The sequence below is a fragment of the Procambarus clarkii genome, chromosome 13 (genome assembly GCF_040958095.1).
Source record: "Procambarus clarkii isolate CNS0578487 chromosome 13, FALCON_Pclarkii_2.0, whole genome shotgun sequence".
Taxonomy (NCBI): Eukaryota; Metazoa; Arthropoda; class Malacostraca; order Decapoda; family Cambaridae; genus Procambarus; species Procambarus clarkii.
The window spans coordinates 31,904,068-31,916,482 of NC_091162.1; the positions used below are offsets into that span (position 1 = coordinate 31,904,068).

Genomic DNA, 12,415 nt, shown 5'->3' on the forward strand with positions numbered 1-12,415 from the left:
GCATATTTAATGCCTCTAACCTCTCCTTGTAGCTCTTGCCCTTCACTTCTGGGAGCCACTTAGTAGCATGTCTTTGCACCAGTTTGTAGATGTGCTTCTTGAGATATGGGCACCACACAACCGCTGCATATTCTAGCTTTGGCCTAACAAAAGTCATGAACAATTTCTTTAGTATATCGCCATCCATGTATTTAAATGCAATTCTGAAATTAGAAAGCATAGCATAGGCTCCTTGCACAATATTCTTTATGTGGTCCTCAGGTGATAGTTTTCTATCTAGAACCACCCCTAGATCTCTTTCTATATCAGAATTCTTTAAAGATTTCTCACATAATATATAGGTTGTGTGGGGTCTATGTTCTCCTATTCCACATTCCATAACATGACATTTATTAACATTAAATTCCATTTGCCAAGTGGAGCTCCATATACTTATTTTGTCCAGGTCTTCTTGAAGGGCATGACAATCATCTAAATTTCTTATCCTTCCTATTATCTTAGCATCATCAGCAAACATGTTCATATAATTCTGTATACCAACTGGTAGATCATTTATGTAGACAATAAACATCACTGGTGCAAGAACTGAACCCTGTGGTACTCCACTTGTGACATTTCTCCATTCTGATACATTTCCTCTGATTACTGCCCTCATTTTTCTGTCAGTCAGAAAATTTTGCATCCATGTTAGAAGCTTACCTGTCACCCCTCCAATATTTTCCAGTTTCCAGAACAACCTCTGATGTGGAACTCTGTCGAAAGCCTTTTTTAGGTCCAGATAGATGCAGTCAACCCAACCATCTCTTTCCTGTAATATCTCTGTGGCTCGATCATAGAAACTGAGTAAATTCGATACGCAGGATCTTCCAGATCGAAAACCATACTGTCTGATATTATATCATTTCTCTCCAGGTGTTCTACCCATTTAGTTTTGATTAGTTTTTCCAATACTTTCACTATTACACTTGTCAATGATACAGGTCTATAATTGAGGGGGTCTTCCCTCCTGCCACTTTTGTAGATTGAAACTATGTTAGCCTGTTTCCACACGTCTGCTATGATTCCTGTACACAGGGATGCCTGAAAGATCAGGTGAAGTGGAATGCTGAGCTCAGATGCACATTCTCTCAGAACCCATGGTGAAACGCCATCTGGGCCAGCTGCTTTGTCCTTACTGAGCTCCTTTAGGATATTTTCCACTTCATCTCTAGACACCTCTATCCGCTCTATGTTGTTCTCTGGAATTCTTATTGTGTCTGGTTCTCTGAAGATTTCATTTTGTACAAACACACTTTGGAACTTTTCATTTAATGTTTCACACATTTCCTTTTCATTTTCCGTGAATCTGTTTCCCATTTTCAACCACTGAATATTATCCTTTACCTGCAATTTGTTGTTTATGAATTTGTAGAATAGGCCCGGTTCTGTTTTACATTTATCCGCTATCCCTTTTTCAAAATTTCTTTCTGTCTCTCTCCTTACTGCCATATAGTTGTTTCTCGCATCTTTGTATCGCTGGAATGTTTGGGGGTTTGGCCTCTTCCTATACTGATTCCATTTTTGTGTCTTTTGGTCTCTTGCCCTCTCACAATTTCTGTCGAAACCAATCCTGTTTTCTGGCCCTGCATCTCTGTTTTGGTATGAATGTTTGTGTGCCTTCCTCGTATATTTTTAAAAATTTGGCATACATTTCATTTACTTCCCTGCCTAGCAACAATTCTGTCTAATTACATTCATTTGTATGTGTACACACTCATATGTGTGTGTGTGTGTGTGTATAAATATATTATATATGTATGTATGTATGTATGTATATATATATATATATATATATATATATATATATATATATATATATATATATATATATATATATTATATATATATATATATATATATATATATATATATATATATATACAGAGCACCACTTGGTTTCCGAACTTTAGTTATCCGAAACTTCCAGTTTCCCGATTGGGGTTGGGGAGTCATGCTACCCAAACAAAGTTCGGGTAGGAAGGGGTCCGCCAAGCGTCACGCCGGTTTGTTGTGGTGGGTGGGAGATGGTCCAGTTTGCCCGCTGTGACTTCACAGATTCACGGCCTATTATTCCTATTATTTTGAATTGCCATAAGGCTGGAATGTTCATTCTGTGCTTTTGTTTTACATATCTGCACAATCAAGAAACATCTGTGCACCATGTTGGCTCCAAATGCACGCATTGCATCAGTGATGGCTGACTGGTGGGTGGATGGACGATGGAGTTTAGGTGGGAGGCAGTATGAATGAGGTGGGGGGGGGGGAGAATCAGTGAGAGAGGGGGGAGAGAGAGATGCTAGGAGGGAGGGGGAGGTAGGGAGAGATGTAAGGAGGTAGGGAGAGATACTAAGAGGGAGGGGGAGGTAGGGAGAGATGCTAGGAGGTAGGCAGGAAGGGATGGAAGTAGTGAGAATTAGGGAGGGAAAGGCAGGCTGGCAGGCACAGGCAGGCAGGCACAGGCAGGCAGGCAGGCGCAGCAGGGAGTGAGTGGTAGTCACGCGGTTGAACCGCGTGACCTTGAGAGATGGGATGTAGGGGGGCGGGTGGTTTGTTGGTGGTGGGGGCGAGACCGGCTCATTCCCGAAGATAAGCCTAACACACACTACCCGTTAGCATGATGGCAGGGAGGGAGGCAGGCTGGCTGGAAAGGAAGCAGGCTGGCAGGCTGGGAAGGAGGCAGGCAGGCTGGGAAGGAGGCAGGCAGGCAGGCAGGCTTGCAGGCTGGGAAGGAGGCAGGCAGGCTTGCAGGCTGGGAAGGAGGCAGGCAGGCTTGCAGGCTGGGAAGGAGGCAGGCAGGCTTGCAGGCTGGGAAGGAGGCAGGCAGGCAGGCAGGCTTGCAGGCTGGGAAGGAGGCAGGCAGACAGGCAGGCTTGCAGGCTGGGAAGGAGGCAGGCAGGCAGGCAGGCAGGCTTGCAGGCTGGGAAGGAGGCAGGCAGGCAGGCAGGCTGGGAAGGAGGCAGGCAGCCAGGCAGGCTTGCAGGCTGGGAAGGAGGCAGGCAGGCAGGCAGGCTTGCAGGCTGGGAAGGAGGCAGGCAGGCAGGCAGGCTTGCAGGCTGGGAAGGAGGCAGGCAGGCAGGCAGGCTTGCAGGCTGGGAAGGAGGCAGGCAGGCAGGCAGGCTTGCAGGCTGGGAAGGAGGCAGGCAGGCAGGCAGGCTTGCAGGCTGGGAAGGAGGCAGGCAGGCAGGCAGGCAGGCTGGGAAGGAGGCAGGCAGGCTTGCAGGCTGGGAAGGAGGCAGGCAGGCTTGCAGGCTGGGAAGGAGGCAGGCAGGCAGGCAGGCTTGCAGGCTGGGAAGGAGGCAGGCAGGCAGGCAGGCTTGCAGGCTGGGAAGGAGGCAGGCAGGCAGGCAGGCTTGCAGGCTGGGAAGGAGGCAGGCAGGCAGGCAGGCTTGCAGGCTGGGAAGGAGGCAGGCAGGCAGGCAGGCTTGCAGGCTGGGAAGGAGGCAGGCAGGCTTGCAGGCTGGGAAGGAGGCAGGCAGGCTTGCAGGCTGGGAAGGAGGCAGGCAGGACAGGCAGGCTTGCAGGCTGGGAAGGAGGCAGGCAGGCAGGCAGGCTTGCAGGCTGGGAAGGAGGCAGGCAGGCAGGCAGGCTGCAGGCTGGGAAGGAGGCAGGCAGGCAGGCAGGCTTGCAGGCTGGGAAGGAGGCAGGCAGGCAGGCAGGCTTGCAGGCTGGGAAGGAGGCAGGCAGGCAGGCAGGCTTGCAGGCTGGGAAGGAGGCAGGCAGGCAGGCAGGCTTGCAGGCTGGGAAGGAGGCAGGCAGGCTAGCAGGCTGGGAAGGAGGCAGGCAGGCAGGCAGGCTTGCAGGCTGGGAAGGAGGCAGGCAGGCAGGCAGGCTTGCAGGCTGGGAAGGAGGCAGGCAGGCAGGCAGGCTTGCAGGCTGGGAAGGAGGCAGGCAGGCAGGCAGGCTTGCAGGCTGGGAAGGAGGCAGGCAGGCAGGAAGCGATATATGGGTGTTGAAGTGAACCATGAACCACGTGACCTTTGAGTGTGTGTGTGTGTGTATGGGTTTGGGGTGGGGGGAGAGGGGGAGGTGTATCGGTGGTGGGGGAGGGACCGGCTGACTCCGTAAGCCTAACCACACTACACAGACCTGTGACCCAGATTTGTTTCTTAAATGTACAGTACATCATCGTATATTTTAGGCAGGATGTGCCTGCAGGCTGGCAGGAAACATCCAGAGGATGTTTGCCAGACGTCTTAATAATCAGTTAGGAACAATTAAGGACTTTTATAAAGCGGATCAGGACTTCACTTATTGGCGAGTACAAACAAACACAGTCGCATTTACGCTATGAACCTGTCGATTTTTTCCCCTAGAGTTTTTTCGTAAATTTTTTCGGAAAAATTTCTTTTTACATTTCTAGTTTATTTTTTCCCCTCTATTTCTCGTATACGAACTTACATGTTAACCGACGGGTCTCGTCCCCAAGGGGTTCGGAAACCAAGTGGTGCTCTGTATATATATGTATATATATATATATATACAGTGGAACCTCGATTAACGAGTGGCTCTATTAATGAGTTTTTCCAGTAACGAAAAGTCTCCTGGTGGGAAAGTGTTCTAAAGTTGTATACTTAACTCTCGTGTTTAGGAGAGTTGTGCCTTAAGCAGAGACACTGTGTCTTCCCATATTAACAGGGACTTGATGAAATTAACGTATAAATGACCCCTCACTTGCTCTGGTGCTCTTGGGAGGTGTTGATCTTTGGGGTATTTAAATACTCCGAAATTACCATCTCTTTTAAGGGTCTGAGCGGGTGGTGGAGCGGGTTAAGGCGTACCTGTTATGCCAGTTGCTGGAAGGCTTCTGTGCTGGCTAGGGTTCGAGTCTCCTGGTGGGAAAGTGTTCTAAAGTTGTATACTTAACTCTCGTGTTTAGGAGAGTTGTGCCTTAAGCAGAGACACTGTGTCTTCCCATATTAACAGGGACTTGATGAAATTAACGTATAAATGACCCCTCACTTGCTCTGGTGCTCTTGGGAGGTGTTGATCTTTGGGGTATTTAAATACTCCGAAATTACCATCTCTTTTAAGGGTCTGAGCGGGTGGTGGAGCGGGTTAAGGCGTACCTGTTATGCCAGTTGCTGGAAGGCTTCTGTGCTGGCTAGGGTTCGAGTCTCCTGGTGGGAAAGTGTTCTAAAGTTGTATACTTAACTCTCGTGTTTAGGAGAGTTGTGCCTTAAGCAGAGACACTGTGTCTTCCCATATTAACAGGGACTTGATGAAATTAACGTATAAATGACCCCTCACTTGCTCTGGTGCTCTTGGGAGGTGTTGATCTTTGGGGTATTTAAATACTCCGAAATTACCATCTCTTTTAAGGGTCTGAGCGGGTGGTGGAGCGAGTTAAGGCGTACCTGTTATGCCAGTTGCTGGAAGGCTTCTGTGCTGACTAGGGTTCGAGTCTCCTGGTGGGAAAGTGTTCTAAAGTTGTATACTTAACTCTCGTGTTTAGGAGAGTTGTGCCTTAAGCAGAGACACTGTGTCTTCCCATATTAACAGGGACTTGATGAAATTAACGTATAAATGACCCCTCACTTGCTCTGGTGCTCTTGGGAGGTGTTGATCTTTGGGGTATTTAAATACTCCGAAATTACCATCTCTTTTAAGGGTCTGAGCGGGTGGTGGAGCGAGTTAAGGCGTACCTGTTATGCCAGTTGCTGGAAGGCTTCTGTGCTGGCTAGGGTTCGAGTCTCCTGGTGGGAAAGTGTTCTAAAGTTGTATACTTAACTCTCGTGTTTAGGAGAGTTGTGCCATATATATATATATATATATATATATATATATATATATATATATATATATATATATATATATATATATATATATATATATATATATATATATATTATATATATATATATATATATATATATGTGTCGTACCTAGTAGCCAGAACTCACTTCTCAGCCTACTATGCAAGGCCCAATTTGCCTAATAAGCCAAGTTTTCATGAATTAATATTTTTTCGACTACCTAACCTACCTAACCTAACCTAACTTTTTCGGCTACCTAACCTAACCTATAAAGATAGGTTAGGTTAGGTTAGGTAGGGTTGGTTAGGTTCGGTCATATATCTACTTTAATTTTATCTCCAATAAAAAACAATTGACCTCATACATAATGAAATGGGTAGCTTTATCATTTCATAAGAAAAGAAATAGAGAAAATATATTAATTCATGAAAACTTGGCTTATTAGGCAAATCGGGCCTTGCATAGTAGGCTGAGAAGTGAGTTCTGGCTACTAGGTATGACATATATATATATATATATATATATATATATATATATATATATATGCAGAATAACCACATATGAAAAATAAAAAATGCTTAACGCGTTTTCGGCTAATTCGCCTTCATCAGAGCAAAGTAGAATGAGGATAAGATTGCTGATCAGACCTTTATATCCGCCTGGGCAGATCACCTGACCACCAAAAATAAGTGGAGGAAAGGAATTATAAGAAAGAAGGTAATTGCAGAAGGCCTATTGGCCCATACAAGGCAGCTCCTATTAATATCTACAAGTGCCATACGTGTTTAAATGATTGCTATATTGTTTTGACGTGCTATATTGAGGCTTAAATAGGGATCCAACTTGTACATACCGGGGCTCACATTAAGGCTGTTGTTACAATGTTTGATCAGGGCAGACTCGATCACGTTTCGTTCAACAAAATCCTTACTTTTAACAATACATTTTGCCCCTGTGAAGTCGATAGAATGATTACATAAACTGGAATGTAAATACAATGCACTGGATTGCTGGGCTGTACGAATAGCGTATGAATGCTGTTTTAAACGCGAGGAAAGAGTTTTACCTGTCTGGCCGATGTAAACACATGCACACTCATTACAAGGGATGGAATACACACAACCTGCTACAGACGAGGGCGAGTTCTTAATTAACATGGACTTAACTGTATTATCATTTTTGAACACTAGATTAATATTAAGGTTCTTCAGGGCTGGGGCAAGATTTACTAGACCCTCAGAATATGGTAATACCAACGAATTTTTCAGTTCTGGTTTCGACTTAGTAGTCTTAGTAGTCGTATGTACATTTCTATTCAAATCATCATGTTCAGGTCAAGCGGGCAGTTTTTTCTGGTATGTTTCTCAGAGCACTGAGAGTTTGTAGTCCGGAATTTTTCGATGAAGAAATAGCAAATATATTTGAAATTGGGAAGAAGTTAAAATACCCAAAATCGATCTTGGATCTTGCGTTTGGTCAAGCAAAAAGGACTTTCTACAACAGACTACTAAGTCGAAACCAGAACTGAAAAATTCGTTGGTATTACCATATTCTGAGGGTCTAGTAAATCTTGCCCCAGCCCTGAAGAACCTTAATATTAATCTAGTGTTCAAAAATGATAATACAGTTAAGTCCATGTTAATTAAGAACTCGCCCTCGTCTGTAGCAGGTTGTGTGTATTCCATCCCTTGTAATGAGTGTGCATGTGTTTACATCGGCCAGACAGGTAAAACTCTTTCCTCGCGTTTAAAACAGCATTCATACGCTATTCGTACAGCCCAGCAATCCAGTGCATTGTATTTACATTCCAGTTTATGTAATCATTCTATCGACTTCACAGGGGCAAAATGTATTGTTAAAAGTAAGGATTTTGTTGAACGAAACGTGATCGAGTCTGCCCTGATCAAACATTGTAACAACAGCCTTAATGTGAGCCCCGGTATGTACAAGTTGGATCCCTATTTAAGCCTCAATATAGCACGTCAAAACAATATAGCAATCATTTAAACACGTATGGCACTTGTAGATATTAATAGGAGCTGCCTTGTATGGGCCAATAGGCCTTCTGCAATTACCTTCTTTCTTATAATTCCTTTCCTCCACTTATTTTTGGTGGTCAGGTGATCTGCCCAGGCGGATATAAAGGTCTGATCAGCAATCTTATCCTCATTCTACTTTGCTCTGATGAAGGCGAATTAGCCGAAAACGCGTTAAGCATTTTCTATTTTTCATATGTGGTTATTCTGCATACTTGGATCAGTGTTTTTGTGATCATTGTTGCATATATATATATATATATATATATATATATATATATATATATATATATATATATATATATATATATATATATATATATATATATATATATCGTACCTACTACCAAGAATGCACTTCTTGGCCTACTATGTAAGGCCCAATTTGCCTAATAGGCCAAGTGATTTTCTTTATTTCCAATAAATTGCTTCCAATTAGTTTAGTTGAATTATTATTAATATATTATATTAAGAACATACATTATTGACTTACTTGTGTTAGTTAAGATAGGATAGGTTAGGTAAGGTTGGGTTGGTTAGGTCATATATCTACGTTAGTTTTAACTCAAATTTAAGAAAACTAACTCATACATAATGAAATGGATACCTTTATCATTTCATAAGAAAAAAATTTGAAAATATATAAATTCAGGAAAACTAGGTTTATTAGGCAAATCGGGCCTTGCATAGTAGGCCAAGTACTGCGTTCTGGCTACTAGGTACAACACACACATATATGTATATATACACAGTACAACCTCGATTCAACGTACTATATGGGACCAACCCCAGTGCGTTGGAGCGTTGGATTCGTTGCAAGAGGTGACCTTCAGGAGGCATTTGCATCATTGTCTTTTTTAATTCTTGTACGCAATAAAAATGCATTATCATATTATATACTGTACCTATATATTATTACCCTACTAAAAAATACTGTGTTACATTTGTTATTTACCTTATTGTTGGAGTTTTGTCCATCTTGAAGTCTCATGGAGTTGTGAATGCTGTACAGTAAATACGTACTGTAGTGTATTATACCGATAACACTGTGTTGATTAAGTAGTTCTGCTGTATGTTGAATACTACAATACAGTTTATGAAAACTATTGTGCACTAAAACTACTACAACTTTAATTTTAACACTATGTACACACTTAAATTTAACACTTGTTCTATCTATTCACGCCACACATGATGTTTCTAGATGTTTGCATCAGCTTTGCTGGTGCTTGCTGCTGTTGTGGCTTCAGCTGCTTCTGAGCTGGTGTTGGCTGCTGTTGTACCAGTGCTGGGTACAGCTGTGCTCGTGCTGGGCATGGCTGTTCTCGTGCTAGGCACAGCTGTTCTCGTGCTGGGCACGGCTGTTCTCGTGCTGGGCACGGCTGTTCTCGTGCTGGGTACGGCTGTTCTCGTGCTGGGTACAGCTGTTCTCGTGCTGGTTGATTTTCTGCTACAAGTTCTTGCAAAATATGGCTTCATTTTTGGCATTAATAAGGCACTATTAGTAAGCCCCTGAGACAGTTTGTTGTATAACAATACAGCTGTAATCCAAAAATGGTAAATTCCACAATTATTCTTCCACCGGCAGTTAAATATTGTACGTTAATCACAGACAAAACTAAGGGCACTGGGTGCATACTGTACGAACGCAGACTAGGTCCATATGTACACCCTACAGTAGGCTGGTGTTTAACCGTTAACATGCTAGGGATATAATATCCTTTCTTCCTCACAGGCGCATGTAATTTTGAAAAAAAAAAATATTTTTTCTTCCTAACCTGTTAATTTGTGTTCACTGATCACTGGAAAAATAATAAAAAAATTGTAAGTGGCATATATTGCCCGCTATAGGGCGGGGAAGTCTGGCAAAAAATAGGCGCTGACTCAGCGTGTCCCAGGCGGCGGTCTGTTGCTCGCCAGCTGTCAGGATGGAGTTGCCACAAAGAGATAATTACCAAATTATTTCAATGTCTCCGATTGATTTTTCATAGTTTTTTTGCAGTAATATTATTCAATAGTGTGTAGTTTGATATATTTATATAATAAAATGAGTGAATCATTGCTGTACTCAAAAATATGGTGTGCATATTGTTGATTCAATTATGTTCATCAATCAGTGAACAAATACTTGGTCGGTTATTACACTATAAGCACAGGTTATATATAAGTATCTGCATGTTTTGTTCACTATAACGAACCACTAAGTAGCTATTATGAGTCAAAAAGTAACGAGGAGTGACCGCCGTGTACCACCCAGCCACTCCCGCCCTCCTTCAAGTCATCTGACTCACCCACATTCTCCCCCCACAATACTGTTTTTGCTATAATTCACTATATACAGACGTTATATATAAGTATCTACATGTTTTGTTCACCATAACTGTACATCTAAGCTTGTATGGTGAGTAAAGGCACAAAGACGTAGGACCTCACACAGTCAGCTGATGGCTGCCGCCCTCAAGGCCAGACGCACTAATATTTCTCCTCCAACAATACTGTGTGGTGTTATTATGCTACGTACACACATTATATATAAATATCTACCTGTTTTATTCACCATACTTGACCAAATAAACTGGTATGGTGCCCAAAGACCATCGTGGTAACCAGTAAACAACACCGTCGTCTGCATGGTGGCGTCGTGCAGACGACGCAACCGCCCTCACCAAAATGGCGGCTCCCAACCTTTTCTTGCTGTTTATACCCTCTATACACACGTTATATATAAGTATCTACATTTGTGTTCACCATAGCGAACCACTAAGCTGGTATGGTGAGTGCAGTCAATAAACGGTGGCCACACACAGTCAGAAGATAACGCCACTACCCTCCCCTCCCACAGCATTACTCCTCCCTCCATGGCGCACAGCGCTAAATATCACCACAATCCTGCTATTATCAGAACCCTGGTCAGTTTTATCAGTCAGGGGGTCTTCTGTAATAATATCATTGCTACATAATAGCATGAACAAGTATATTTTGGCATTTTTAGCCGATGCTGTGGTCACAAGCTGAACAGCAGTGCTGTTAGCTCATGCTGCGTGCGTCAGGCTTTGTTGCTCACTCAATACTGAGGCCAATAACACCTGGGAGTTTGGCCACGATTTAAAAAAAAAACGGCGTCTGTTTACAAGAGCCCTGATGAAGGTGTGGTGAACCCCCGTGTATCCGCGGGCCGTTTAAATCTTGCGTAGTACTCCAACACGTCATATGATGTGATGCGCAGTTGACTGGAACAACGTCCAACACATCATATGATGTGATGCGCACTTTAAGGGTTAAGCCATATCCAGTAACATAAATTTCTCTCAAATATTGGATTTACATCAAATTATATATTTTTGGGTTATATATTTAGTTTAGCAACATTATTATGATAATAAGAGCTATAAAAATACTTATTTTAGAACTGATTTATTAATTTTATTATTTCGAAGCCGTAGGTCACTGAACTATAGCGACGAAATCGAACAAAACAAGCATGGTGTGTGCACACGGATTAGACCTGTCCACTTCCACTGGACTTGTGAGCCGCCAATAACATGAATAATTTCTCAAATAGCAGATATCTATCATATTACAGTATATTTTTTGTTTTATTTAGTTTAGTTTAATTAGGATAATAAAGTAATTAACACCAGTTTTAGAAATGACTTATTAATCTGAGACGTTCAAAGTCATGGGTTACTGAACTATAACGACAAAGACGAAAGTGAGTGAAATATCACTGTAAAGTGAGGTTTACAGTACAGTATTCCCTTATCTATCCACCCTCACTCATCTTCTTTCATCACAGAAAATGTATATAAGAAGATTTTCAACACATTAGCTAACTATTCACGCTTCAGCCTTTAAATTAATTTACAAAGATACGTGTGACACAAATCAGTGAACGAAAGTCATTGAAACTCAGTCGTTCACTTGTGTGGACCACTCTGGCTGGTGTTTAGTTAATATGCTTTACTTGTTGTGTGGACCATTCTGGCTTGTGTTTAGTTCATAGGTTCACTTGTTGTGTGGTCCATTTGTGTGATCCAACTTATCTTATGAAGGAATTATTAATTGTAGATAGAATGAGTTTACCACAACTCTGTCTCAACATCGTAAGCTTGTGAACCACTTGTGGTCCACTTGTGTGACCCACATGTGTGGTCCACTTGTGTGATCCAACTTGTCATATGAAGGAATTATTAATTGTTACCTGTGATGGAATGGGAAAGTTTTCCACCACTCTGTGAACTCTGTCCCAACATCGTAAGCTTGTGGACCACTTGTGCAGTCCACTTGTATGATCGAACTTCTCATATGAGCGAATTATTAATTGTAATCTGTGATATAATGGGAAAGTTTTCCACCAGTCTGTGAACTCTGTGTCGACATCGTAAGCAAATCCGAACATCCACCGCTTCAGTGAACCATTATTCGACGAACCGGGTGAATAAATCCGGCCTAAAAAGTGTGCGAACCAACCGGAGATTCGTTGAATCGGGGTACGTTGAATCGAGGTTGTATTATATATATATATATTATATATATATATATATATATACAGTATATGTTTGTTGAATATGACCGAAAAGGTAAGAT

The 12,415-nt window shown here is 42.5% G+C and overlaps 1 protein-coding gene across 16 annotated transcripts in view; it reads right to left on the reverse strand.

Moving 5' to 3' along the window:
* Positions 1 to 12,415, reverse strand: part of LOC123757282 (peroxisomal acyl-coenzyme A oxidase 3-like) — a 546,669-nt gene that overhangs the window by 128,173 nt on the left and 406,081 nt on the right. The gene's annotated exons all lie outside the window — the stretch shown is intronic.